General features: G+C 51.2%; 1 long non-coding RNA gene across 1 annotated transcript in view; it reads right to left on the reverse strand.

Annotated features, from left to right (window-relative positions):
* Positions 1-7,119: 7,119 nt before the first annotated feature.
* LOC129048044 (uncharacterized) overlaps positions 7,120-26,705 on the reverse strand; it is a 30,322-nt gene continuing 10,736 nt past the window's right edge. The window contains exon 3 of the long non-coding RNA XR_008510048.2: positions 7,120-7,668. This is a non-coding gene — a long non-coding RNA (uncharacterized LOC129048044). The remainder of the gene's footprint in view (positions 7,669-26,705) is intronic.

Genomic DNA, 26,705 nt, shown 5'->3' on the forward strand with positions numbered 1-26,705 from the left:
CCCGTGTCTTTCCTCCCCCCCCGTGTCTCTCCTTCCCCCCCGTGTCTCTCCTTCCCCCCCGTGTCTCTCCTCCTACCCCCCGTGTCTCTCCTTTCCCCCCCAGTCTCTCCTCCTCCCCCCCATGTCTCTCCTCCTCTCCCCCATGTCTCTCCTCTCCCCCCCGTGTCTCTCCTTTCCCCCCATGTCTCTCCTCCCCCCATGTCTCTCCTTTCCCCCCCATGTCTCTCCTCCTCCTCCCCCATGTCTCTCCTTTCCCCCCCATGTCTCTCCTCTCCCCCCATGTCTCTCCTCTCCCCCCCGTGTCTCTCCTTTCCCCCCCATGTCTCTCCTTTCCCCCCATGTCTCTCCTTTCCCCCCATGTCTCTCCTCTCCCCCCCATGTCTCTCCTCCTCCTCCCCCATGTCTCTCCTTTCCCCCCCATGTCTCTCCTCTCCCCCCCATGTCTCTCCTCTCCCCCCCGTGTCTCTCCTTTCCCCCCCATGTCTCTCCTCTCCCCCCCGTGTCTCTCCTTTCCCCCCCCATATCTCTCCTCTCCCCCCCGTGTCTCTCCTCCTCCCCCATGTCTCTCCCGCTGTGTCTCTCCTCTTCTTCCCCCCGTGTCTCCCCTCTGTATGTCTCCTAAGGACAGTTGTCATTGGATTAAGGGCCACCTGGACAATCCTGACAATCTTCTCCCCAGTAACTTAGCCACATGTGGGAAGATCCCCTTTCTAAAGAAGGTTCCAGCCACAGGCTCCAGGGGCCACTGTCAGCCCACGACGCTCTCCAAGCTTCAGTTTCCACATCTGTAGAATGGGGATGCGGTGAAGCCTGTCGGGCTGGGCAGTGAGGTGGAGTAATGGCACCGTGACTTTTGTCAGCCCCTCTTCTGTGCCAGCCCAGACCCTCCTCCTTTGCCACCCGAGGTGAAACCGCCCCTTCCAGGAGCCAGGACTGGGGTTTTGGCCCCTGCTGGGCAGCCTATCCCTCCTGTGTGTGGGGAATGGGGAGATTCTTGCTGGGGATGGGCAGGGGCTGGGGTCTTTAGCCCCCGATGGAGGTCTGCGCTGTGACATGTGGAGCACGTGATTCCAGGGCCTCGTGGACCCAAGAAACTGGGCTTTTTAGTGCTTCCAATGCACCTTCTGTCAGCCCCGATGAAACGCACAGGTGGCATGGCACCCACCATCCACGCCAACCCCAGCTGCACCCCTCGGGCCCTCACCCGTCCTTTCCGCCCCTCGAGCACCCCCAGTTCTTCCTGCTTCAGGGTCTCTGCCGCTGCCTCGTCTCCTCCAGCCCGCTGGGCTGGCTGTGCTGTCCCCACCGGGTGCCTGAGCTGGATGTGGTCGCCCCACCTTTTGCAGGGCCCTGAGGCAGCGCCGACTGCTGAGGCCCCACTCCTGCCCTGCCCAGGCCTGCCATGCCATCCAGAGGGCACAAGAAGAGGGCCTCATGGCAAAGGTGGCACCGAGGGGCTTCAAGTTCACAGCTGAGGGATGGCAGGGGAGAAGGAGAGGGCTCCAGGTGGGGGCGACAGGAGTGAAGGTGAGAGAGGAGGCGTGCCCGGGCCTGGCATGGATGCCCACCAGGCATGGGGGTTGCTGTGTGAGTGTGCTCTGCCCACTGGTGGGTAGGGGCAAAGCACACTTCTGTGCCAGGGCATCTCCATGGGCCGGTGGTGTGCCTGGCCTCTGGGGAGGCTGAAATGACCCAGCCAGCCACAGCCGAGGGCCTTGCCAGGTGGGGCAACTGCCTGGGCACTGACCCTCCCAATGCCTCTTTCAGTTTGGTGCCACTGGCCTCATTTCAGATGAAGCAATGTCTCCTTAGAGAGGCACATGCACCCCCAGTGTCTCCCAGCCAGGCCCTCCTCTCTGCGTGGGGTCCGTGGTGAAGACGGGAATGGTGGGGGCTGGCGGCCAGGTCACAGCTGTCCGCACACACAGTGCCTTGGCCCGGAAGATCCTGCCGTCGGCCTTTCTCGTTAGCAAACAGGCCCGCAGCCCCTCCGCCACTGCCAGTCCGTGTGGCTGCCTGGCTCCCTGCAGGGCGCCTTCGCTGGCTAACGGATACCCGCGTGCTCTCATTTCTTCCTGCCTGGGTCTCCTATTTATTTAGCCTGGAGTAACCCCTGCTGTTGCCTCTGCTCAGCTGGGAGCTAGCATCCTCTGTGCTTGGCCCCGCGACCTTGGGATTCTAGTCCCCGTGTTCCTCTGTCTTTCCAGGCTGCTGTCCAGGGTGGGCCCAAGGGACACATCGTTCAGGCTGCAGTGTGGACTGAGCACCCGGGGCCGGTGCTGCTGAGGGTTGAGCGCTCTCCCCTGCTTCCTGTTTCCTCCCCTGCAAACTGGGGTGAGCCCACCTCTCTGGAGGGGCCAGGCTAGGAGCAGGAAGGCCCTGTGTGCACAGTCTGCATGACACCAGCACACACCGTGGGCGCTGGAGAAGACCAGATGAGGTGATCCGTGGGCGTGGGCTCCTGGAGGGGCCAGGTGCATGCCGCGGACAGTTTTGTCTGAGCTGAGAGCGCATTTCAGGTTTCTAGGGAGGCCAGGAAGCCCTCGGGAGGGGCCGTCCGGATGTCCCACAGTGGGAAGAGGTGGCATGGATGGGCATGGCTTCTAGAAGGAGGAGTCTGGGGGTGAGCATGTGAACAGGTTAGGAAACTGCAGAGCTCAGGAAGCAGCCTAGCAGGTGTCAGCCAGGAGTTCTGGGAAGTCTTCTCCAAAGAGGTGAGGCTCAGCTTTGATCTGAAGGACAAGAAGGAGCTGGTGACACGGAGATCTGGAGAAGGGGAATTCCAGATGCTGGGGCCAGCACGTGCAAAGGCCCTGGGGTGGGAATGAACCAGTCCTTGGTGGATGAGCCTAGGAACAGGACGAAGCCGGTGGAGGGGGGGCTTCGGGAGCCCAAAGACACCTCCTTGTGCAGACAGCTCCCCATCTCAGCCTTGAGGAAGCGGCCCCGCCAAGCCTGTCTTCCTCCGTGGTCCTTGTGGGTGGTCCTTCCCACGCTGGCCTTGTCCTCCATCTGCCTCAGCCAATGGCTCCCTTGTGCACTTGACCATTGTCGCCTTTGGCCCCTCACTCCCCCCAGTACCAAGCAAGTGCCCTGACCCTCACACTCCAGGCCCCTGACGTCTGCAATCCCACCTTAACCCCACACCCATCGACACCCCAACTTCCAGCATCTCTCACACCGTCTCACCTCACAACCCAAAACCCCCAGGGCCGGATGAGCCTCACCCCCGTGGTGTCCTCTCTGTGGCTGTCCCGCTTGGGAGCTGCCTCCTTTGACTGCATCCCTGTGCGGTGAGCTCCCATTCCACCCCGCACCCCTCTGGCCGTCCCGCCGTTCCCTGGCTCATCTCACAGAGAAACCTCTGGGGTGCATGATGCCCTCACAGCCCCCACTCCCTCCCCATTCACCCACAGATCTCCTCCACTCCAGCCCGGCTCCCCCTCCCCTGGGGGCCCTGTGACCTCCGCATGAGGGTGCGTCTCCTGCTGAGCGTGGCCTGCTCCTTTCACCTTTCCTTCCCTCTCGAGGTCTCTGGGCAACCCCCTCCACCGTCCCTTCTCCGTCCCCGCTGGGCTGCCCTGTTTTTCCACCAGGGTGTCTGCCATTCAACGTGTCCCGTGCCCAAGTCCGATGGCCCCTTGCCCACCGCCCAGGCCAGCTCCCCTGCTCCGTCCAAGGTGCTCAGGCCCCAAATCCCGGACCCTTGCTGGCTTCCTTTCGCTCACATCTGCCCGCATTCATGAGGAATCCCTGCTGGCTCCTCCCCGCAGGCCCAGGATCCATCTTCTTCCCCAGCATGCACCCACATGCCAGGGTCTCTTCCTGGTCTCCTGTGGCTGCCCTGGTCCTGGCCTGGTCTCCTATCCACCAGGCAGCCAGCCCAGGTCAGAGCCTGGAGCTCCTCTGCCCCAGCCAGCCAGGGCTCAGCAAACCCCGGATCCTGCCTGGCTTCTGAGGCCCTGTGGGGCCGCCCGCTGTCCCTTGGGCCTCCACTGCCTCCTGGCTCCTCCCTGGATGGCCGAGCTGGCTCCACTCCGTGATGGCCCCTGCCCTCTTCAGCCTGGGCCATGCTAAGGGCATCACATGCCCACTCCCGCCCTCACTTCTCTCTCCACACCTGCAAGACCTTCCCTGGCTGCCTCAGCATCCCTGTGTCCCATTGGCCCCCTGTTCTCCACAGTGGGGATGGGTTCCCATGTGCACAGCCGTCTCTCTGCCCCGGTCTCCTCCCAGCACGCAGCCTCCTCGAGGGCTGGCTGTTCATGGTGGAATTCCAGGGCTGCAGCAGGGCCTGGCTCAGGGCAGCAGCCAACAGGAGCGTGGGGACTGGGATTGGGAGGACGGGAGAAGGAGAGGAAGTAAGGAGAGATGGAGGCAGAGTCCCCCATCAGAGAGAGCAGGGAGAGGGGGTGAGGTGGCCTCCCTCTGCCCCTGGACCGTGTAGGAGGGCAGGTCCCCCGGAGTGGCAGGTCCCCCAGAGTGGCAGGGACTTAGCAGTGTGCACTCCCCACTGTGCCGCCTGTAGGACCCACAGAGTTTGGGGGTCACTGGGCACACACGCTGAGGCAGCGCTGAGGGTGGACATCCTCTTGCTTTCAGGGGCCTCCCGGAGGTGGCCTGTCTTCGTCTGTGAGGTGGGCACGGCATGCGCACCAGCTGCCACTTGCCCACGGGTCCTGCTGCAGCTGGGCCCAGCTGGAGAGGTGTGCAGGACGCGGGATCCCTGTGCCAGGACCTGAAGTTTGAACAGCAGTTCATCAGGTGACACAGGGTGGCCTTGATTTCAAAGGCCACTGCCTGGAACTGAGATGGTGACAGGGCGCCGGCCTGGGACGGCCCAGTCACAGCCACACTCCAATTTTGCCCTCTGAGGCAGCGGGTGGGGTCAGGTGTCGCCACCCTGGTTCTAGGTGAGAGCTGCGTTCAGGGGTGGAGTCACTCATTCAGGAAACTGCCGCAGGGTTTGCAGACAGGACTCCCAGGCACCAGACCACAGCCCCCTTCCCAGCTCTGCAAGGAGTTGTTGAAAAGCAGTAATGTTTAGTGTTTTATTGTCATCAGGAAAGTGAAACAGATTTGTTACTCAAAATATAGAAGAATAGGCTAGGCATGGTGGCTCATGCCTGTAATCTCAGCACTTCCGGAGGCTGAGGTAGGCAAATCCCTTGAGCCCAGGAATTGGAGACCACCCTGGGTAACAGGATGAAACCCCATCTCTACTGAGAGATTAAAAAAAATGAGCCAGGCGTGGTGGTGCACGCCTGTGGTCCCAGGTACTCTGGAGGCTGAGGCAGGAGTCTCAGCTTGAGGCTTGAGCCCGGGAGGTCGAGGCTGCAGTGAGCTGTGATTGTGCCACTGCACTCCAGCCTGGGTGGCAGAGTGAGAGTGAGACTGTCTTAAAAAAAAAAAAAAGAGAAAAGAAAAGACAAAGGGGCTTAGAGGTATAGAAAAGTAAAAAAGAAAATCAATTGGACTACCCCTGTCAATATTTTATAGCAAATTTTTGCTGCTATTTTCCCCATGTGCTGTGTGGTGTGTGGTGTGTGGTGTGCTGTGTGTGGTGTATGTGTGGTGTGTGTGGCATGTGTGTAGTGTATGTGGTGTGGTGTGTGTGCTGTAGTGTGCTATGTGTGGTGTGTGATGTGTGTGGTGTGTGTATGACGTGCATATGGTGTGCTGTGTGTGGTGTGTGTGGTGAGGTGTGGTGTGTGTGGTGTGTGTGATGTAGTGTATATGGTGAGGTGTGGTGTGTGTGGTGTGTGTGGTGTGTGTGGTGTGTGTGGTGAGGTGTGTGTGTGGTGTGTGTGGTGTGATGTGTGCTGCATGTAGTGTGTGGTGTGTATGGTGAGGTGTGGTGTGTGTGGTGTGTATGGTGAGGTGTGGTGTGTGTGGTGTGTATGGTGAGGTGTGTGTGGTGTGTGTGGTGTGTATGGTGAGGTGTGGTGTGTGTGGTGTGTATGGTGAGGTGTGGTGTGGTGTGTGTGGTGTGTGGTGTGTGTATGGCATGTGTGTGGTGTGTATGGTGAGGTGTGTGTGTGGTGTGTGTGGTGTGTATGGTGAGGTGTGTGTGGTGTGTGTGGTGTGTATGGTGAGGTGTGGTGTGGTGTGTGTGGTGTGTGGTGTGTGTATGGCATGTGTGTGGTGTGTATGGTGAGGTGTGTGTGTGGTGTTTGTGGTGTGTATGGTGAGGTGTGTGTGTGATGTGTGTGGTGTGTATGGTGAGGTGTGTGTGTGGTGTTTGTGGTGTGTATGGTGAGGTGTGTGTGTGGTGTGTGTGGTGTGTATGGTGAGGTGTGGTGTGGTGTGTGTGGTGTGTGTGTGGCATGTGTGTGGTATGTATGGTGGGGTGTGTGGTGTGTGTGTGTGGCATGTGTGTGGTGTGTATGGTGAGGTGTGTGTATGGTGAGGTGTGTGTATGGTGAGGTGTGTGTATGGTGAGGTGTGGTGTGTGTGGTGTGTGCACATGTGTTTGAGGGCGTGTGGGTGTTTCTGCCACTGGGTCCCCCACCTCACTATTTTCTCTCTCACACCCTTTCATGAGATCTTCTGCCATGTGACTCAGTGGTGTGTGGTTTGTGGTGTGTGTAGTGTGTCTTAGCCTGTGATACCAGCACTTTGGGAGGCCGAGGCAGGAGGATCCCTCAGCCCAGGAGTTTGAGTACAGCCTGGGCCACATGGTGAGACCCCTGCCTCCACAAAACATTAAAAAAATATTAGCTGGGCGTGGTTGCTCGCACCTGTGGTCCTAGCTACTAGCCTGAGTAATAGAGCTAGACCTCCCATCTCTAAAAAAAGAGAAAAAAAGCAGTAACCACAAAGTGTTACATTTTATAAAACAAGAGAAAGTGTGTGAACTGCACCTGGCTGTGCCCCTCCCACTGAGGAGCTGTTTGAAGGTCTCTGCCTTGGAAACCCCCACATTAGACAAACACCCTCGCCCATTCCTCTGATCAGGGAGGCACGAAGTAAAATTCCTGGGCCAAGGGGCTGCCCATGTGTCAGATGTTTTGTGTGTGGGTAAAAATTGCTACTGTATTTCCTTCTAGAATGGTAGTGGGGAAACTGACAGCCTTTTCCCTCCCGTGTCATTAACATAAAAATCATTGCCAATTTAGTAGGTGTAAAGAGATGTCTTTGTCCTTTTAATTGTTACATTTGGAGCTTTGTGCAGTTACACATTTGACGGACTTGTTGGCTGCATTGTGTGAATTGGTGTTCCTGGCCATAGCCTGTTTTTCTCCTAATGGGATGGCCGTCTTTCTTAAATGCATTTGCAGGGGCTCTTTGTATTAATAATATAAAATCTTTTTCAATTGCGTGGATTCCAAATGTTTTCCCAAGATCATCTTTGTCCTTTAGTTCTGTCTTGGTCTACATAATTTACATTTGCAGTTGAACTTTCACTTTTTCCTTGATGGTGGTCTCGAGGGTGTGTGTGTTGGGTGGTTTGAAGGGTGAGGCCTGGGAGGGGGGCGCTGGGACAGTGGCCCCGGGCCAGGTGCGGTCGCGGAGTGGCTGGGGCTGGGGGTGGCTGCCCTTTGAGGCTCTGCTCTGCAGTCTTGGACGCTTTCCGGCTGAGGGTTGCGTGTTGGTCCAATGAACTCTTCCTGGAAGTGCGTTTCGTGGTAGGATGGTCCAGGGTCACCCCCGTTGGCTCATGTCAGCCTAAACAGGACATTCTGTTGCAGTAACACAGATTATGCTTTGTTTGTTGGAAAATCGGCAAGATATGCAAGTGCGTGTGTGAGCTTGTGCAAGGAAATGGGGCAAGAGTTACCCAATTAGCAGCTTTAAAAAGCTCATCCTTAAAAATCCGCTTCCTTTCGCGTCTGAGGGGCTGGGCACCTCGCCGAGGGCTCAGCTCTCTGGTGTCATGGGAAGTCCTTCTGAGGGGGTCACAGTGAGTACAAGGGGAGCTAGCCCAGCGCAGCAGCCCACGAGCATCCAAGGCAGACAGGACCCTGGATCCCCATGCCTCTGTTCCCCCTGACCTAGCCCCGCTGCCCCCCAAAAAGCAGGCAAGCCAGGGGCTCCCTGAGCCTTTTCCAGTGCGTTCCATCAAGGGGCATGGAGGTCACGTTTGCTCTAGACAAGGTCACACCTGAATGGTGCCAGAAACCTGCTTCCTAGCACAGTGTTCTGGGTAGTGGGCACTGCTGAGGCTTCTCTTCGACCCATTTTACAGATGGGGATGCTGAGGTCAGGTAATGGGGCCAATGTGCCTGACACCCAGAGCAGACCTGGGAGCGAGAGGCCCAGGCAGGGCAGGAATCCCTTCTGCTCCTGCCCCAGTGCTTTCTGCCCCACCGTCACAGGACTGCGGGGAAAACAGCGAGATGCCGGTCCTGCCATCTATCAGCATCCTAAGAAAAGGCCGGGGAGCTGACTTCTGCCTGTGGAGGAACCCCGACTTCTCACTACTGAAATGAGGTTGGTTTGGCCGGGCGCAGTGGCTCACGCCTGTAATCCTGGCACTTTGGGAGGCCAAGGCGGGCGGATCACGAAGTCAGGAGTTCAAGACCAGCTTGGCCAACATGGTGAAACCTCATGTCTACTAAAAATGCAAAAATCAGCTGGGCGTGGTGGCAGGCACCTGTAATCCCAGCTACTCAGGAGGCTGAGGCAGGAGAATCACTTGAAACCGGAAGGCGAAGGTTGCAGTGAGCTGAGATTGTGCCCTTGCACTCCAGCCTGGGAGAAAGGGCAAAACTCTGTCTTAAAAAAAAAAAAAAGAGATGAGGTCGGTCTCTGTTCCCAGTTTCTGCCTCTGTGGGATGGGACAGACCTTCTGGGATAGGGTCACAGATACTGAGAACATAGTCGCTGGCACCCAGCAGGTGCTTGGTTGGTGGTGACGATGCTGTAGGACAGGCGAGGGATGCATTTGTACATGTTGAATACCTCCTGGAAGATGGCGCCAGGGCTCTCTGCCTGGAGAGGGAGGAGTGATTTGATGGTTCTCCTGATGCACCTATCCGGCAAGTGCCCTCCTTCCCAGATGTGCAAAGCTTCAGCCATCTGGAAAGTGGTCAGTTGGCCAGCTCCCTCAGGATGCGCTGGAGCCAGTCCACCTTGCACCTCCCAACCACCCGCCTGGGTGATGAGGATCGTGGCCAGGCCCAGGTCCTCGGACTCCTGAGGACCAGGAAACTTGGAACAGAGGACCTGCCCTGGGGTCCTGAGGCCTGGTAGCAAGTCCTGGCTCCGTCTTTCTCCAGCTGGGCGTTCCGTTGTCAGAGCCTCAGTGTTCCCATCCATAAAATGGGCCTGATGAACACAGTCTGTTTGTCCCACCCCCTTAATGAGAACCGTGAATGGCAGTGTCAGTTTCTGAGGTCACCTTTTAGGTGCCATCCAAATGCAGAGCCTTCTGACCCCGAGTGTTTGTCCTGTCCCTCCTGTGTGTCCATAGCTCCTTCTTGCCTGCTGCCTTCTGCTCCTCCCAGGTCCCCGGGGAGGTCACAGACGCTCCTCCAGCTGTCTGCAGAGTCCGGGTCTTGGATTATGGAAGCTTGGGGTGGCCGTCTGGGAGGACACGCTGGCTCCCATACCCATGTGGCTGCCTCATTTCCACCAGCTGAGCCAGCAGACACGCGGCTCCGGGCCAGCGCCCAAAGACTTTCCATGGCCGGGGGCAGGGCGGAGGCTCAGGGAAGCCGGCAAGGGGCTCTGAGCCCACACGCTGCTGCTCACGTCCAGAGCCCAAACTCGGGACACGCTGGCTGTGGGGGACACAGTGTCCTCAGGACGGAGGCCCAGAGCCTCTGACCTGCTGGTCAGAGGGAGGGGGCTAGAGGCAGGGTTGTCTCCAGCCTTTCTAGACAGGAGACGGGTGACCCCAAAGTCCCCCTCGAGCCAGCCACAGCCAGCCTTGGAGCTGGAGTCCTGACCCCCGACCAGGTTTGAGGCTGAGCTAAGAGGACATTATGGGGGCTCAGAGCCCAGGGGACCCCCCACACCTCAGGCTGGGCAGGGGTTGGCAGGGCGCCTGACCTAGCTCCAAAGCTTCCAGGTACTTGGAGGGTTTGATTTTTCTTCCCATCCTCCCTGCCCGGAATTCAATTAATCAATAGAAGAAATCTCTGCGTCACACCTCTCTGAGCCCCGCAGGCTCCTACAAGATTGATTAACACAAACATCAATTTCTTGGGCTGTGCGCCTCCAAAAACACGGTACTTTTTCAGATTGAATTGCTACTGTGTGCCCGGTGTAAATAAGGGAGAGGGAGTAATATGGAAGATTTGTGACTGTGTGCGGCGTGGCTCCGCTTCCCGCTCCGCCGGTGCTATTAGGTGCTGCAGTGCGGGGTGGAGGGAGGGAGGGACAGAAGGAGAGTGGAGGGACAGAGAGGGGGCAGACCACTGGGCAGGGCGAGAGAGGACAGAGAGAGAGGGAGAGAGAGAGATGACAGGGAGGGAGACACATACACACAGACAGGGAGACAGACACAGAGGCAGATACAGCGACAGAGGGAGAGTGGAGAGGCAGAGAGGGCGGGAGACCACTGTGGGGCTGAGGGAGGACAGACAGAGAGAGAGAGGGAGAGATGCACACACACAGAGACAGAGAGACAGAGGGAGAGTGGAGAGGCAGAGAGGGCGGGAGACCACTGCGGGGATGAGAGAGCACAGAGAGAAAGCAACAGAGAGAGAGGCAGAAATTGAGAGTGGTGGAGGGAGGTGGGGAGCAAGAGAGGGAGAGAGAGAGGAAGAGGAAGAGAGAGGGAGGTGAAAAGAGAGCAAGGAGGTGCGGAAAGGCAGGCGAGGGAGTGGGCGTCCGGTGCAGGGTGGCTGGGAGGGATAGCTAATTGCTTATTCATTTTTCCTGGCAGTCTGAAGGGGGTGGCAGCTGAGAGGGGGGTGGCACTGCTGGTCTTGAAGCAGCTGCTGGTGGGGTGGCCGAGGTGGCCTTGCCATGGGAGGACAGGCTCTCCTGCTCCCTGCCTCCTTCCATCCGGTGCAAAGCAGGGCCTGATGCAGCGGGCCCAACCCAGGCACGTGGTGGGAGTAAAGGACCCAAAGGCCTTGCTCAGAGGCCGGGAAGGCCAAGTCCGGAGCAGGGAGACTAGAAGCCCCAGGTGAGGCCCAGGGCACTGAGCAGAGTGGGATAGGGGCTCCTCCTCGCAGCCACACACCCCCCTGCTGGGCTCCCTGTGGCTAGTGCCCTCCCCAGTGTGTCCCCAAGGCCCTGGGCCTCTCCATCCTACCATGCGCCTCTCCATCCGCCATCCCCCTCCCACCTCCCCACAGCCGGGTTCCAGACCAGCGCTGTACAGGAACCAGAATGCATGTGAGCCACACAGCAAAGTTTCAATTTTGTAACAACCATGTACAAAGGGAAAACGGGACAGGTGCCATTAGTTTCAATAATGAGCTTTGAACTCAATGTACTCCAAATGTAGTCATCTCAACAGGTAATCAACACAGAACAATGCCTCCTGCAATCATTTTTCGTGTCGAGTCTTTGGGACAGGGCTGTATTTCATACGCACAGGGTCCCCTTAAGGGCCGGCCACCTGTGAGCACTCTGGGGCCAGCGAGGCCAGCAGCCCCGTGGTGGATGGTGCAGCTCTGGGCCCTGGTTCCAGCCCCTATGTTCTGACAGTAAATGCTGAGGCCTCTCTGAGAGTGGATGCTGGGTCCTGGTGACAAAGCTGCCGGCGGCTCGCGGGTCTCCCCTTTACCCGTGAAGGGGCTGGCACAGTGCCCAGCATGGAGAAGCTCGTGGCAGAGAAAGAACTGCATGTTCCAAGGCAGAATTTCAGCCAGTTCAGCTCCAAGCCACCCGCTCTTGCCCCACTCCCTAACTGTGGAGGCCCCGGGAGCCTTCTGGGGACTGAGCACGGGCCCCGGCAGGTCCCAGGCCTTGAGATTACTTCCATCCTTGCTGCCATCGGCTCTTGACCCTTGGTCCCTGGGCCGGCTCCTGTTGGGCGGCTTTGTGGGGCCGGGTTCTGGGTGTGGAGCGTGGCCTGGACTTCCCAGTTGTCGGAGTGGCTGGAAGCAGGGCCACTGCTCACAGTGCTTCTCCTGCCTCTTCCCAAGGCTGACTCCTGTCCTTCTGTTCTCTCAGAATGGGGCTTGCAGCTTCGGGCAGGCGTTCACCAAGGACTCAACAGGCAGGGCCCTGACCCTGGAGCTTGAAGTCTGAGGGTCCTATCTTCCCTCTGGAGGTGTCCCCCAAAGGGGGTGGTGGGGTCTTTCCTTTATGTATAACTTTTTAATTTAGCAAAACACAGATTTTGTTGTATTTTTGAAAGGGTCTCACTCTGTCAGCCAGGCTGGAGTGCAGTCGAGCAATCACAGCTCACTGCTGCCTCAACTTCCCAGGTTCAAGAGATCCTCCTGCCTCAGCCTACCAAGTAGCTGGGACCACAGGCGTGAGCCACCATGCCCAGCTAATTAATTAATTATTTTTTTTTGTAGAGACAGGGTTCCTACCATGTTGCCCATGCTGGTCTCGAACTCCTGGGTTCAAGTCATCCTCCTGCCTCAGCCTCTCAAAGCACTGGGATTATGGTCGTAAGCCACTGTGGCTGGGCCAAAACACAGACTTTAGCAGAGTTTATAGGAATCAGCGCCATTGTGGTGGTTAGAGAGGTGATAACGCCACAGACCAGGCTCCCTTGGCAGAGAACGTGACTTTTGCCACCTCCCTGCTGTCCAGTGAGCCAGGAATTACTGTTTGCGGCCAACGGGAGTGGCCACTGTGGCTGAGAGAGGGCAGCAGTTGCGGGTGGGAAGAAACCATGCTGGGCTGATGCCAGTGTCTCTGGACTCTCATTCCAGTGCTCTTTGTACAGCAGCCCACCCTATCTGGGGTCCCTTCCCCAAGGAGCTTCCCAAGAAGCTGAAACCACCAGCCCCATGGCATGGAGCTTTGAGAGTGCTGTCAGCAGGCACTCAATTCACTCACTCATTTAGTCACTCACACATTCATTTATTCACTCACTCATTTAGTCACTCACACATTCATTCATTCACTTATCTATCCTTTCAGTCATTCATTGCTCATTCATTCACTCATCCTTTTAGTCATTCATCCACTCATTCATTCATCCTTTCAGTCATTCATTCACTCATTCGCTCATCCTTTCAGTCATTCATTGACTCATTCATTCACTTATTCATCCTTTCAGTCATTCATTCATTTATTCATTCATTCACTCATTCATTTTTCACTCATTCATTCACTCACTCATTTTTCACTCATTTTTCACTCATTCATTCACTCACTCATTTTTCACTCACTTTCAGGATTACAGGCTTGAGCCACCATGCCCGGCCCACTCATTCATTCTTTTGTTCAGTTGTTCAACAGGTGTTCATAGACTTTGATGCGTACCAAACACTGGGCCGATCTTTCAGATGCAGTGATGCAGGAATGATTATCGCCAGGTTTATATGAAAAAACCAAGGCTCAGAGAAGGTCAGAGACTTGCCTGAGGTCACACAGCCAGAGAGCAGTGGGGTAGGAAGGACTGAACCCAGGCAGAGCTCATCTGAAAGCCCCTTGACCTGCCTTCTTAGAGTTTCACCCCCGCACTGGATTGTCCCCAACCAGCAATCATTGGGGGTTCTTGGCAGGGTGGGGACAGCACGGGTCTCAGCGGGAGCACCAGGAGGAGGTGTGGCGAGTCGGGATGGTGGGGGACACACCATGAGGTGGGCTGGTGGGGGACACAGCGGGAGGTGGGCTGGTGGGGGAGATGCAGTGGGGGTTCTCTGGGCTTCTGCATCTCTGCTCTGGGGTCAGTCCTGGTGGGAGCTCAGTGGGAATGCAGAGACCTGGTTTACCATGAAACTCAGTCTCCTGGAGGAGCAGGCAACTGCCCAAGGCATTCAGCAGCTACACCAAGCTGGGGCTTTGCGGGCTGTACCCTGGGACCTGGAGCCCCTCTGTTTCCCCCAGGACTTGAGCCCCCTGGGTTCACCTTGCTGAAGCCACCCAGAGAGGCCAACGGGAGGACTCAGGAGGAAGACTCTGAGGCTTCATCTCTCCTGGGGCCTGATTTGGACAGCCTGAGGTTTAGATCTGTTGCCGTCTCCTCTTGCACAGGGCTGCTCTTATGGCAGAATGACCGAGCTGCCCCCGCAGAGCTGCAGCGAAGCTGCGGGCACAGCTGCCTCCTTAAATGGCTGGAGCCCCCACTCTCTGCCCCTCGCCCCTTAAAATGAGCTCCTGCTGAAGTCAGGCCCTCGGCAGAGCCTTGGGTGGAAAGCGAGGGCTTCCGGGGGACTGTGCATTTTGAGTGGCCTCAAGTGAGTGAGTCAGCTTCTGCAGCGGGCTCGGGTGGCGGGCACTTGAGTTAAGTGTGGCTAATTTGGTACAAGAACACGACGCCACCGGCAGGTTCTGCATCTTGGAGAAGCTTGGGGGCCATCAGCACAAAGGGGCCAGGGGAGGACGCTGCATCAGGGGCCTAGTGTGCGGGGGTGGTGAGTGCGGCAAAGGCACTCGGGCTGGGGCCCTGCCAGCCACTGCCCCCTGCCAGGCCCTGGGCTGGGCACCTGTGGCCGGTGGGGACTCGTGGAAAAGGTACCCTCCCGCAGGGTGGGGCAGAGCCTCCTGGGAGCAGCACCCTGGGCAAGCTCAGTGCCCAAGGCAGGTCCCACACACCTGCCCACTGCCTGGATTCTCTCCCTCGCTTCCCTTTTTCGTCCCAGGAGTAACAGAAGGGGTCCAAGGTGAGCATGGTGAGGCAGGAGCTCTGGGTCATCCTCTGCCCGCCTTGGCCCATGAGCAGAGCCAGCAGCCATGCCAGGGTCACAGCTGGCTGTGGGGTGAAGCTGTGGTTCAGGACTTGGCATTTCTTCTCAAACGTGTCCTTGCCTCTTGGTTCAGAAACACAGATGCCCACTCAGGTTCCATGAGGAAAGCAAGAGTGAGAGCAGCAGGGTGATGCTGGCACCACACACCTGACCCTGGCTCCCTACAGCACTGCTTCCTGCAGCAAGCCTTCCCCGAGTCCTGGGGACACCTCCGGAAGACTCCTGTCCCACTTCTGCTCTGACACCAGACCCTCCTGGCTGGGTGACCTTGGATAAGGAATCCTAATGCTCCCTACTCCAAAATGAGCGCTGTGCGCTCAGGGACATCAAGACTAGGAGGTGCTAACCCACTCTCCCTGGCCAGCAGTGAGGCCAGTGGACACAGAGCTGCCCAGGGAAGGACCCGTCCCCCTTGGAGCGTGGGTGAAGTGGGCCCTGGGTGCTAAGAGGGGCCCAGCATCAGGAAGGCTGCAGCCCTAATGCCACCGCAGGCGGGATGGCCTGAGAGAGTCTGTGCTGGGAAGGCATTCAGGAAGGCCTGGGAACTCTGATGCAGCCTCTCTCCTTCAAGGCGCTCTCTGGGGATTGGCCTGGGGCAGCGCAGAATCCCAGAGTCCCCGCCTATGTGTCCCCCAGCCCCTGCTTACCTTGTCTGCCCAGGGCCACAGGGGAATGGTTAACGGCAACGGAAATTACAACATATTAGAATTGAATGAAAATTAAAACACAACATATTGGCTGGACACAGTGGCTCATGCCTGTAATCCCACCCTAGCGCTTTGGGAGGCCGAGGCAGGAGGATGAGTTGAGGCCAGCAACTCATCCTGGGCAACACAGTGAGACCCTGTCTCTTAAAAAAACAGTGGGTGCAGTGGCTTACACCTGTAATCCCAGCACTTTGGGAGGCCGAGGTGGGTGGAGACTTTGAGGTCAGGAGTTTGAGACCAGCCTGACCAACATGGTAAAACCCCATCTCTACTAAAAATAGAAAAATAGCTGGGCATGGTGGTGCATGCTTGTAATTCCAGCTACTTGGGAGGCTGAGGCAGGAGAATTGCGTGAACCCAGGAGGTGGAGGTTGCAGTGAGCTGAGATCACGCCATTGCACTCCAGCCTGGGCAGCAAGAGCAAAACTCTGTCTAAAAATAATAATAATAATAATAATAACAACAAGCAAAAAACACAACATATAAACTTTTTTTCTTTTTTTTTGTTTTGAGATGGAGTCTCACACTGTCGCCCAGGCTGGAATGCAATGGCACCATCTTGGCTCACTGCAACGTCTGCCTCCCAGGTTCAAGCAATTCTCCTGCCTCAGCCTCCTGAGTAGCTGGGATTACAGGTGTCCGCCACCACGCCCCGCTAATTTTTTGTATTTTTTAGTAGAGACGAGGTTTCACTACATTGGCCAGGCTGGTCTTGAACTCCTGACCTCGTGATCCCACCTCGGCCTTCCAAAGTGTTGGGATTACAGGCATGAGCCACTGTGCCCGGCCCCTTTTTTTTTTTTTTTTTCAAATCCTAAAAATTAGTTCTGACTTTAGAATAGAGATTCTGAATATTTTTAAGGCTTTATTATATAGTTGAAAAATAAGGTCAAGATCGGATTAAGCTTTGATAGTCCAAGTTAGCAAAAATACTAATAATGCCTCTACATGTATTTCCTTGAATCTTGTCTTGTGTTTTACTGATATTGAAAGTGTTTTTTATGTTGCTGTGCTTAATTTTATTTAAAACATTTTTTTCTGTTTTTTTTTTTTTTTTTAATTTAAGGAAAGCCATGCTATTAAACAAACAAACAAAACTATGAGCTAAGCTCTGGGGTTATATTTGAAAATAAAAAGTGTTTCCTGGACTGAAAGAGCTCATAAGCTGATTGAGGAAATACACATATAAATAACTCGAATGAAGGAATTAGGTAAAAAAATGAGATTCTTCCTGTTTGCACATCTTCACTACCTTAACAACAACCAAAAAAATCTGCACACACACAACCACAGGAAAAAGGAAGTCCTTTTGCAGTGTTCTTATCTCATCATCTACTTGATTACACAAACTAGAAATCTAATGTTCCTCAACCCTCGCCCCCAAATCTAGTCTGCCCCATGATAGTTGATGTGACCACTTTACACTGGTTTTTCCATCGACTTTCCTAGAGCAGCTGCCATCACCACCAACACCAGTGCCAGCTTCTTAATCCACATCACTGCTTACATGATTAAAGTTGCTTCTGGCCGGGCGCGGTGGCTCACACCTGTAATCCCAGCACTTTGGGAGGCTGAGGTGGGTGGATTGCCTGAGGTCAGGAGTTTGAGACCAGCGTGGCCAACATGGCGAAACCCCATCTCTATTAAAAATACAAAATTAGGCCAGGTGCAGTGGCTCACACCTGCAATCCCAGCACTTTGGGAGGCCGAGGTGGGTGGATCACCTAAGGTCAGGAGTTTGAGACCAGCCTGGCCAACATGGTGAAACCCCATCTCTACTAAAAATACAAAAAAAAAAAAAAAAAATTAGCTGGGCCTGGTGGTGGGCACCTATAATCCCAGCTACTAGGGAGGCTGAAGCAGGAGAATTGCTTGAACCCAGGAGGCAGAGGTTGTAGTGAGCCGAGATTGCACCATTGCACTCCAACCTGGGTGAAGAGCAAAAACTCCATCTCAAAAACAAAAAACAAAAACAAAAACAAAAACAAAAACCCAACAATGACAAAAATTAGCCGGGCGTGGTGGTGGGCACCTGTAATCCCAGTTACTCAGGAGGCTGAGGCAGGGAGAACTGCTTGAACCCAGGAGGTGGAGGTTGCAGTGAGCTGAGATCACGACATTGCACTCCAGCCTGGGCAACAGAGTGAGACTCCGTCTCAAAAAAAAAAAAAAAATACAGTGGCTTCTAACTACTTTGCCCACATGTGCTCTGGCACCTCTGCCTCTATGGAGGGAAGCCGGAGTGATCTTTCTAAAATACAAATGCCATTGCCTCATCCCTTTGCTTAAAACTCTTCAAATATTGCCTATTGTTCTTTGTATTAATACCAACTTTCTTTTTTATCCTTATCATTATTTTTTCTTTTGAGACAGGGTCTTGCTCTGTCACTCAAGCTGGAGTGCAGTGGCGCAATCACATCTCACCACTGCCTCGAGCTCCAGGGCTCCAGTGATCCTCCTGCCTTAGCCTCCTGAGTAGCCAGGACCACAGGTGTGTGCCACCATGCCTGGCTAATTTTTGTATTTCTCAGTAAAGATGGGGTCTTGCTATGTTGCCCAGGCTGGTCTCTAACTCCTGGCCCCCAAGTGATCCTCCTGCCTCGGCCTCCCAAAGTGCTGGGATTACAAGTGTGAGCCACCTCACCTGGCCAGTATCAACTTTTCCTACCTGACTTGCAGAGACCTGCATAGGTTGGCCACTGCTGACCCCTCCAGCTTCACCACAGGCCAGAAAGCCCCTCCTCTTCCTTGTACAACCCCTTGAAGGTCCTGCTTCTGTCAAGGGCTCTATGCTCGCCAGTCCCACTGCCGTGCTGGTGCTCTGCACTGTGCTAGCTCTTCCTCAGCCTCCAGAGGCTGACCCACGCTGCATCCTCCTTAACCTCTGCCTCACGGCAGAGGTTATATTTATTTATGTGATATTTTGATTAATAGCCATCTCTCTGACCAGACTAGCATAGTGCTTTATATACACTAAGCATCACAATGTTTGTCGAATGGATCAATAGATGACTAAAAAATTAAACTGGGATTGTAAAGTGGGATTCTGGGGGTCTTCGACAACTTCATGGAAAATGCCTATTATGAATAAGCTACATAGGAATTTCAAAGTTTTTTGCACCAAAATAAACTATACTGACTTCTTATAACATGTCTGAACAGAACATATTGACTGTGTGATACAGCTAAAGCAATGTTTAAGGGAAAATTTATAGCATTAAATGCTTATATTAATAAAAGGAAATCAATGATCTATGCTTCCACCTTTAGAAACTAGAAAAAGAAACAAATTAAACTTAAAGCAGGCTGGGCGTGGTGGCTGACTCCTGTAATCCCAGCAGTTTGGGAAGCCGAGGCGGGCAGATCACTTGAGGTCAGGAGTTCGAGACCAGCCTTGCAAACATGGTGTAACCCTGTCTCTACCAATACAAAAAATTAGCTGGATGTGGTGGTGGTGCATGCCTGTGATCCCAGCTACTCGGGAGGCTGAGGTAGGAGAATTGCTTGAACCTGGGAAGTGGAGGTTGCCATGAAACGAGATTGTGCCATTGCACTCCAGCCTGGGCAACAGAGCGAGACTTCGTCTCAAAAATAAAAAACAAAAAACAACCTTAAAGGAAACAGGTGGAAGGAAACACTAAAGACAAGAGCAGAAGTCCATGAAATAGAAAATGGAAAAGCAATAGGAAAACATAATCAAGGAAACCAAAGTTGCTTCTGTGAAAAGATTAATATAATTGACAAGGCTCTGATCAGAGCAATCAAGAAAAAAAGAGACACAAATTACCAATATCAGAAATGAAAGAGGGGATATCATTACAGACCCTACAGATATTTAAAGGTTGATACAGAATGTTATAGGCTGGGCGTGGTGACTTATACCTGTAATCCCAGTGCCCTGAGAGGAAAAAGCAGGAGGATCACTTGAGGCCAGGAGTTTGAGACCAGCCTGGCAACATAGCAAGACTCTGTCTCTACAAAAAAAAATTTTTTCAATTAGCTGGGCTTGGTGGATGTGCCTGTCATCCCAGCTACTCAGGAAGCTAAGGCAGGAGGATTACTTGATCCTGGGAGTTACAGGCTACAGTGAGCTGTGATTGCACCACTGTACTCCAGCCTGGGTGACAGAGCAAGACCCTGTCTCAAAAGAAAAAGAAAAAAAAAAAAAAAAGAAAGTTGGTATTAAAACAATAAAACAATAGAAAATATTCGGAGAGTTTTAAGCAGGGGGATGATGCAGTCAGGTTTGTGACTTTTGGAAGGTTCATTCCAGCTCCCCTCCATAGAGTAGATAGGAGAGTTGCTGGAGTGAGGTGGGCAGAGTAGTTAGAAGCCACCTTAATCACGTAGGCAATGATGTGGGTTAAGGAGCTGGTGCTGGTGCTGGCGCTGGTGCTGGAGGTGATGGCAGCTGCTGGAGGAAAGTCGATGGGATAAACAGTGTAAAGTGATCACATCAGCTAATGTAGGGACAGACTAGATTTGGGGGTGAGGGTTTGAGGTTTCTGGTTTCTGTAATTAGGTAGATGATGAGATAGAGAATACTGCAAGAGGATTTCCTACAAAAACCAAACAAACAAACAAATAGCTGGGCATGGTTGTGTGGGCTTGTAGTCCCAGCCACTTGGTAGGCTGAGGTGAGAGGATTGCTTAAGCCCAGGAGTTAGAGTCTGCAGTGAGCTATGATCGCACCACTGCACTCCAGCCTGGATGACAGAGAGAGACCTTGTCTCTAAAGAAATAAACAGAAAGAATGTTACAAACAATTTTATGTTCCCACATTTTACGACTTAGAAAAAATGGGCAAATTCCTTGAAAGACAGTTACCAAAGCTCACTCAAGAAAAAATAGATGATACCATATAAATTAAAGAAATTAAATTTGTTGTTAAAAACCTAACAACAACAATAGCAAACTCTGGGCCTAGATGACTTTCCTTGTGAATTCTACCAATACTTAAGAAAGAATTAATGCCAACTCTACACTATCTCTTCTAGAAAATAGAAGAGGAGAGAACGATTACCAACCCTTTTTATGAGGCCAACATTACCTTGATATCAAAACCAGACATTGCAAAAACAAAAAAAGAAAGCTATAGAGCAATATTCCCCATGAGCAAAGACACATAAATCCTCAATAAAATACCAGCAAATCAAATCCAGCAATATATGTAAAGGATAACACATCTGACCAATGAGGTTTATGCAAGGATGCAAGTCTGGTTCAACATTCAAAAAACAATCAGGGTTGGGTGCAGTGGCTCGCATCTGTAATCCCAGCACTGGGAGGCCAAGGTGGGTGGATCACTTGAACCCAGGAGTTGGAGACCAGCCTGGACCACATGGCAAAACCGTGTCTCTATGAAAAATAAAAAAAATTAGCTGGGCATGGTGATGCACACTTGTAATCCTAGTTACTCGGGAGGCTGAGGTGGGAGGATCACCTGAGCCCGAGGAGGTTGGCGCCATAGTGAGCCACAACCATGCCACTGCACTCTAGCCTGGGCAACAGAATGAGACCCTGTCTCAATAATAATAATAATAATAATAATAATAATAACAATAATCAGACCAGGTATGGTGGCTATAACCCCAGCACTTTTGGGGGTAAGGTGGGAGGATCACTTGAGCCCAGGAGTTGGAGACCAGCCTGGGCAACAAAGTGAGACCGCCATCTCTACAAAAAATTAAAAAAATTAGCTGGGTGGGGGAGCACGCCTGTGGTCCCGGCTATATGGGAGGCTGAAGCAGGAGGATTGCTTGAGCTCAGGAGGTTGAGGCTGCAGTGAGCTGTGTTTGTGCCATTGCACTCCAGACTGGGTGACAGAGAGAGACCCTGTCTCAAAAAAAAAAAAAAAGGAATTAATGTAATTCATCATACCAACAGATTAAAAAAGAAAAACCATATGATCATCTTCATAAATATTAAAAAAAGCATTCGACAAAGTTCAACATCTACTCATGAAGAAAACGTCTCAGCAAACCAGTAAGAGAAAGGAATTTCTTCAACCTCATAAAAGGCATCTACAAAAAACCTGCAGCTAATATCTAATTAATACTGAAATACTAAATATTTTCCAAGATCAGAAAGAAAGCAAAGGTATGCAGTGTCATTATTGTACTGGAAAGCCTGGCCAGTGGAATAAGGCCAGAAAAAGAAATAAAAGATACACAAATTGGAGAGGAAGAAATGAAACAGCTTCTATTTCCATTCAATATGATTATCTGTATAGAAAATCTCAAAAAATCTATGAAAAAGTTATTAGAACTAATATTAGTGTGCCAGGCATGGTGGTGTGCACCTGTAGTCTCAGCTACTCAACAGGCTGGCGTGGGAAGATCATTTGAGCTCAGGTGTTTGAGACCAGTCTGGGCAAAAAAGTAAGACCCTTTCTCTAATAATAATAATAAAAGTAGCACACTGTTTCTGGTCACCTTTGAGACTGGCTTACTCTGGGTCTGTTGCTCCAGACTCAGCTTTCTTAGACAGAGCTCATTTTGTCAAGTGCAGTGGCTCATGCCTGTCATACCAGCTACTTGGGAGACTGAGGTGGGAACTCCAGGAGTTTGAGGCTGCAGTGAGCTATGATTGCACCACTGTACTCCAGCCTGGGCAACAGTGACCCCATCTCTAAAAAAACCAAAAAACCAAGTGTAGTGATGTCATAAGATACAAGGTCAATATACAAAGAAGTAATTATAATTTTGTGGACCAGAAATGAATCCTTTGAAATTGAAATTAGAAAATAAACAATACCATTTACCATAGCACCAAAACCTGTAAAATGCTTAGGTATAAATTTAACAAAACATGTACAGTATCATTATGTTGAAACTGAAAAACACTAATGAAAGAAATCAAAGAAGACCTGAATGGAGAGATATACTATGTTCATGAATTGAAAGACTCAATATGGTTAAATTGTCAATTATTTTGAAATTTGGGATTTAATACAATCTTGATCAAAATCTCAGCAGGAGTGTTTATAGAAATCAACAAGCTGATTCTAAAATGTATATGGAAAGGCAATAGACTAGAAGAGCCAAAATATCTTTTAAAAAAGAACAAAACTTGGAGGGTTCTCACTGTCTGATTTGAAGACTTACTTTAAAGCTATGATAATCAAGACAGTGCAGTGTTGGCAAAGGGTATACAAATAGATCAGTGGAACCAAAATACAGTCTCATGTATATATACTTAATTTATTTTCATCAGTTACAGTATAACTCAATATAGAAGGGCCATCTTTTAAACAAATGATTCGGGAACAATTGGACATTTGTATGCAAAAAAAAAAATGAAATTTGACTCACACATTGCACCATATACAAAAATGAACTCAAAACACAACCTAGGCTGGGCACAGTGGCTCTTGCCTGTAATCCCAGCACTTTGGGAGGATCACCTGAGGTCAGGAGTTTGAGACCAGCCTGGCCAACATGGAGAAACCTTGTTTCTACTAAAAACATAAAAATTAGCTGGGCATGGTGACCCATGCCTGTAGTCTCAGCTACTAGGGAGGCTGAGGCAGCAGAATTGCTTGAACCCAGGAGGCGGAGTTTGCAGTGAGCCAATATCGTGCCACTGCACTCCAACCTGGGTGACAGAGCAAGACTCTGTCTCAAAAAACAAAAAAAAAACAGAACGTAAACTAACTTTTAAATCTGAAACTATAAAACTTTTAGAAGAAAACATAGGAAAAAATTTGCGGTTTTGGTTTTGGCAAAGATTTCTTATATCTGACAACTAAAACACAACCTGCTTAAAATTTGATAAATTAGACTTCATCAAAATTAAAAATATTAATGAAAAGACAATTCACAGATTTGGTGGAAACATTTCCAAAACACAATTCTGGTAAAGAGTTTATAACCAGGATATATGAAACACTCTCAAAACTCAATAATGAGTAAGCAACCAAAATAAAAAGTGGACAAAAGATATGGACTCTTCATCAAAAGAATATTTATGGATACCAAATAAGGACATAAAAATATGCTCAATGTAATTAGTCATTATGTAAATGCTGAGATGAGATATCATTATACAGCTGTTACAATGGCTTTTTTAAAAACCTGACAATGACAAGTGTTGGTGAGAATGCAGAGCGACTGCAACTCTTGTACATTATTGATGCAAACACAAAATGGCATGGCTACTATGGAAACAGTTTGGCAGTTTCTCATAAAGTTAAACATATACTTATGATATAACCCGGCAATCCCACTCCTAGATATTTATTCAAGATAAATCACATGAAAATCTGTGGATGAATGTTTACAGCAGCATGATTTGTAATTGTCCCAAACTGGAAAAACAATTCAAATATTCTTTAAACCATGGTATGTCCATATAATAAAATACTACTCAGCAAGAAAAATGAATGAGCTATAGATAAATGCAAGAACACGAGTGAATTTCAAGTAAATTATGTTAAGTAAAAGAATCCAGACCAGGTGTGGTGGCTCACTCTTGTAATCCTAGCACTTTGAGAGGTCAAGGCATGAGGATTGCTTGAGCCCAGGAGTTTGAGACCAGCCTGGGCAACATAGCGAGACCCTGTCTCTATTTTAATAAAAATAAATGATTTTTCAAAAAAGAAGCCAGACTCAAAAAGGCTGCATAGTTTATAATTCCACTTAAATTACTTTCTAGAAAAGGCAAAACTATGGAACAGACAACAGATCAATGGCTGGGGGAGTAAATTTACTGGGCTGGGGGACTGAATTTACTACAAAAGGGCCTGGGGAATTTGGGGGAGCAATGGAAGTGTTCTACAGCTTGATTATGGTGGTGGTCATATGACTATTTCAGTTTGTTAAAATGTAAGAACTATATGCTAAAAAAAGGTAAGTTATACTCTAGATAATTATACCTCAATAAAACTGACTTTAAAACAAGAATTTGGGAGAATTAACATCTTCATAATGTTGAGTTTTCTAAATTATGAACATGATATATGCTGTCCATTTATTTAGGTCTTAGTTTTCTCATAGTTTTGGTGAGGTTTGATTTTAAATTTATGCTATCCTTGCAAAATAATTGAGGAGTATATCCTCTTTATTTTCTGGTAAAGTTTATGCAGGATTGCAATTACTGTAACTTGTACTTAAACATTTGGTACCGGTGAAGTCATCTAGACCTGAGGTTCTCTACTTAGGAAGTTTTTTTCTTTTAAAATTACTGATTAAATTCATGGAATGGTTATAGGACTACTTAGTTTTTCTATTTCTATTAGTTTTCTATTTCTTCTTGAGCTTGTTTCAATGAGTTATGTATTTGTTCTTAAGAATTTGCCCATTTTGTCCAATTTCATACAATTTTTGGATATATTGATATAGTATTCATTTTTCAATAGATGTGAGACTTTAATTTAAGTCATTATGGAACACAATGTTAATTTGAAGTCTTTGTCAGATTGCCATACAAAATCAGTTTCTTCTTCCTGCCATTTCTTCTTGTGTTTTAAAATGTTAGTTTGCTCATTTCGATTGGGAGGAGTTGAGGTTTTGCTTCATCTGGTTTTATGTTGTTTGCTCCCTTTCTCTCCCTGACTAGTCTAGAATCAGGTTTTAAGGTGGTGTTTCTGCAGTGCTGTGACATGGAGCACAAAGCAGATATGGTCCTGGAGGCAGAAGGCATCTTGGTGAGGCTTCTTATTTTGAGGTTGTGGCATCAGCCCTTCCCTGCCACCCCCACCACCTGCCTCCTCCATAGACTGCAGTGTCCCTAAACTATAACTTCAGCACCAAGGCTGCTGGGCTGTTTTCTTGCCCTCTTTCCCAAGCCTGTATCCTGGCCCGAACTGGACTCCAGTCCCTATTGCCCTTTGGGAGTGCTGAGTGTCCAGATCCTGCCACTCCCAACCTGGAGCCCTGTGGGCTGTGGTGCTCACCCTGCTCCTTCTGTTTCTGATTTGTGAGAGGCTTGTCTTGTTTTCAGCCCAGGCATATGTTCTGGGCCCCCTTGTTTATATTGCAATGATGGCTGCCTTGTGCTGGGGCAGTGGGTGTGAGCAGCTGTGCACCTGCAAGTGTTATGATCAGAAATCCCTTTGTTTTCAAATGCAATTTGCTCTCTTTGTTGGTCTCAGACTCTCCAATCCAGAGTAGAGAGGTGGCCTTACCTTGACAAGGAGGGCCTTTAAGAGAGTTTTCTGAGTAACAAAGCAGCTTGCTTGCCCTGTAATGAATTCTGCCCCTGCCACCCTGGAATGCAGACATGGCTGTGGGTTTTTAAGCCACGTTTTTCTTTCCTTCTCCTAGATTTCTGTACTTAACGCATTTCCACACATGTGGCATTTCAAGATGGTGGTGCACTGGAGTGGCCTCTCTCAGGCACAGGGCTTTTTGCTGGTCCTTCCCTGACTGCTACTGTCCCCCTCAGCCCTCCTTCCCTGCAGCCGCCTTCCCTGCAACCTCCTTTCCTGCAACCTCCCTCACCCTTCCAGTTTCAGCTTAAACACGGCTCCCTCAGAGAAGCCCCGAGCAGCCGTGCCCTCTTTATACTCCTCTGCACTCTGTCTTTGCCTTCTAGGTATTTGATGCCCATGTGGGCAGCCTGGCCCATAATCCCGGATGGTGGGGGTCGGAACCACCCCGCAGCCAAACGAAGGACTTGACGTTTCTTTCCCACCTCCCCAGGCCTGCTTCCGTCCCGACACTGCTCCTGTCACAGAGAAAGGACCAGAATAAGACTGACTCCATCCCCTGTCCCCATCGCTGGGCATCTGGTCTCCTCCACGCCCAGTCCAAGGATCGCCTGCGTGCCTTCCCTTCTCCCTCTCCCTCTCTGAAGGGAGCGAAGCAGCTCAAATTCGGAATGTGCCCTGTCTCTTTGAGAGGTCCAGTGTGACTTCCTGTTTGAAGATCTTCTAAGTTTATGGAATTTTAGAAACGCTCTGCTAATAAGGCAGAAGTGACCTTTGACCTCCCCTCCCCGCTTCCATCCTGTAACAGGAAGCCAGTGATTCCTTTCTGCCCCACCTACCAGAGGGGCAAGAAAACATCCCTGGGAGGAAGGCCGCTGCCTTTTGCTCTTCATCTTCTATCTGGAAAGTTCCGTGCCCTCTTCCCTGGGGGGATGAGTAAGACGGCACACAGGGCATGGGAATTTTTAATAAGGGCCAGAGCTCTGCAGGGATGCTTGATGGGGGTGCTCATTTTCGAGGTGGGGAGCTGGAGGAGAGGCAGATGCTTCCAGGAGTAACTGTCTGGTTACCAGA

Source organism: Pongo abelii, chromosome 13, assembly GCF_028885655.2.
Source record: "Pongo abelii isolate AG06213 chromosome 13, NHGRI_mPonAbe1-v2.0_pri, whole genome shotgun sequence".
NCBI classification, from domain to species: domain Eukaryota; kingdom Metazoa; phylum Chordata; class Mammalia; order Primates; family Hominidae; genus Pongo; species Pongo abelii.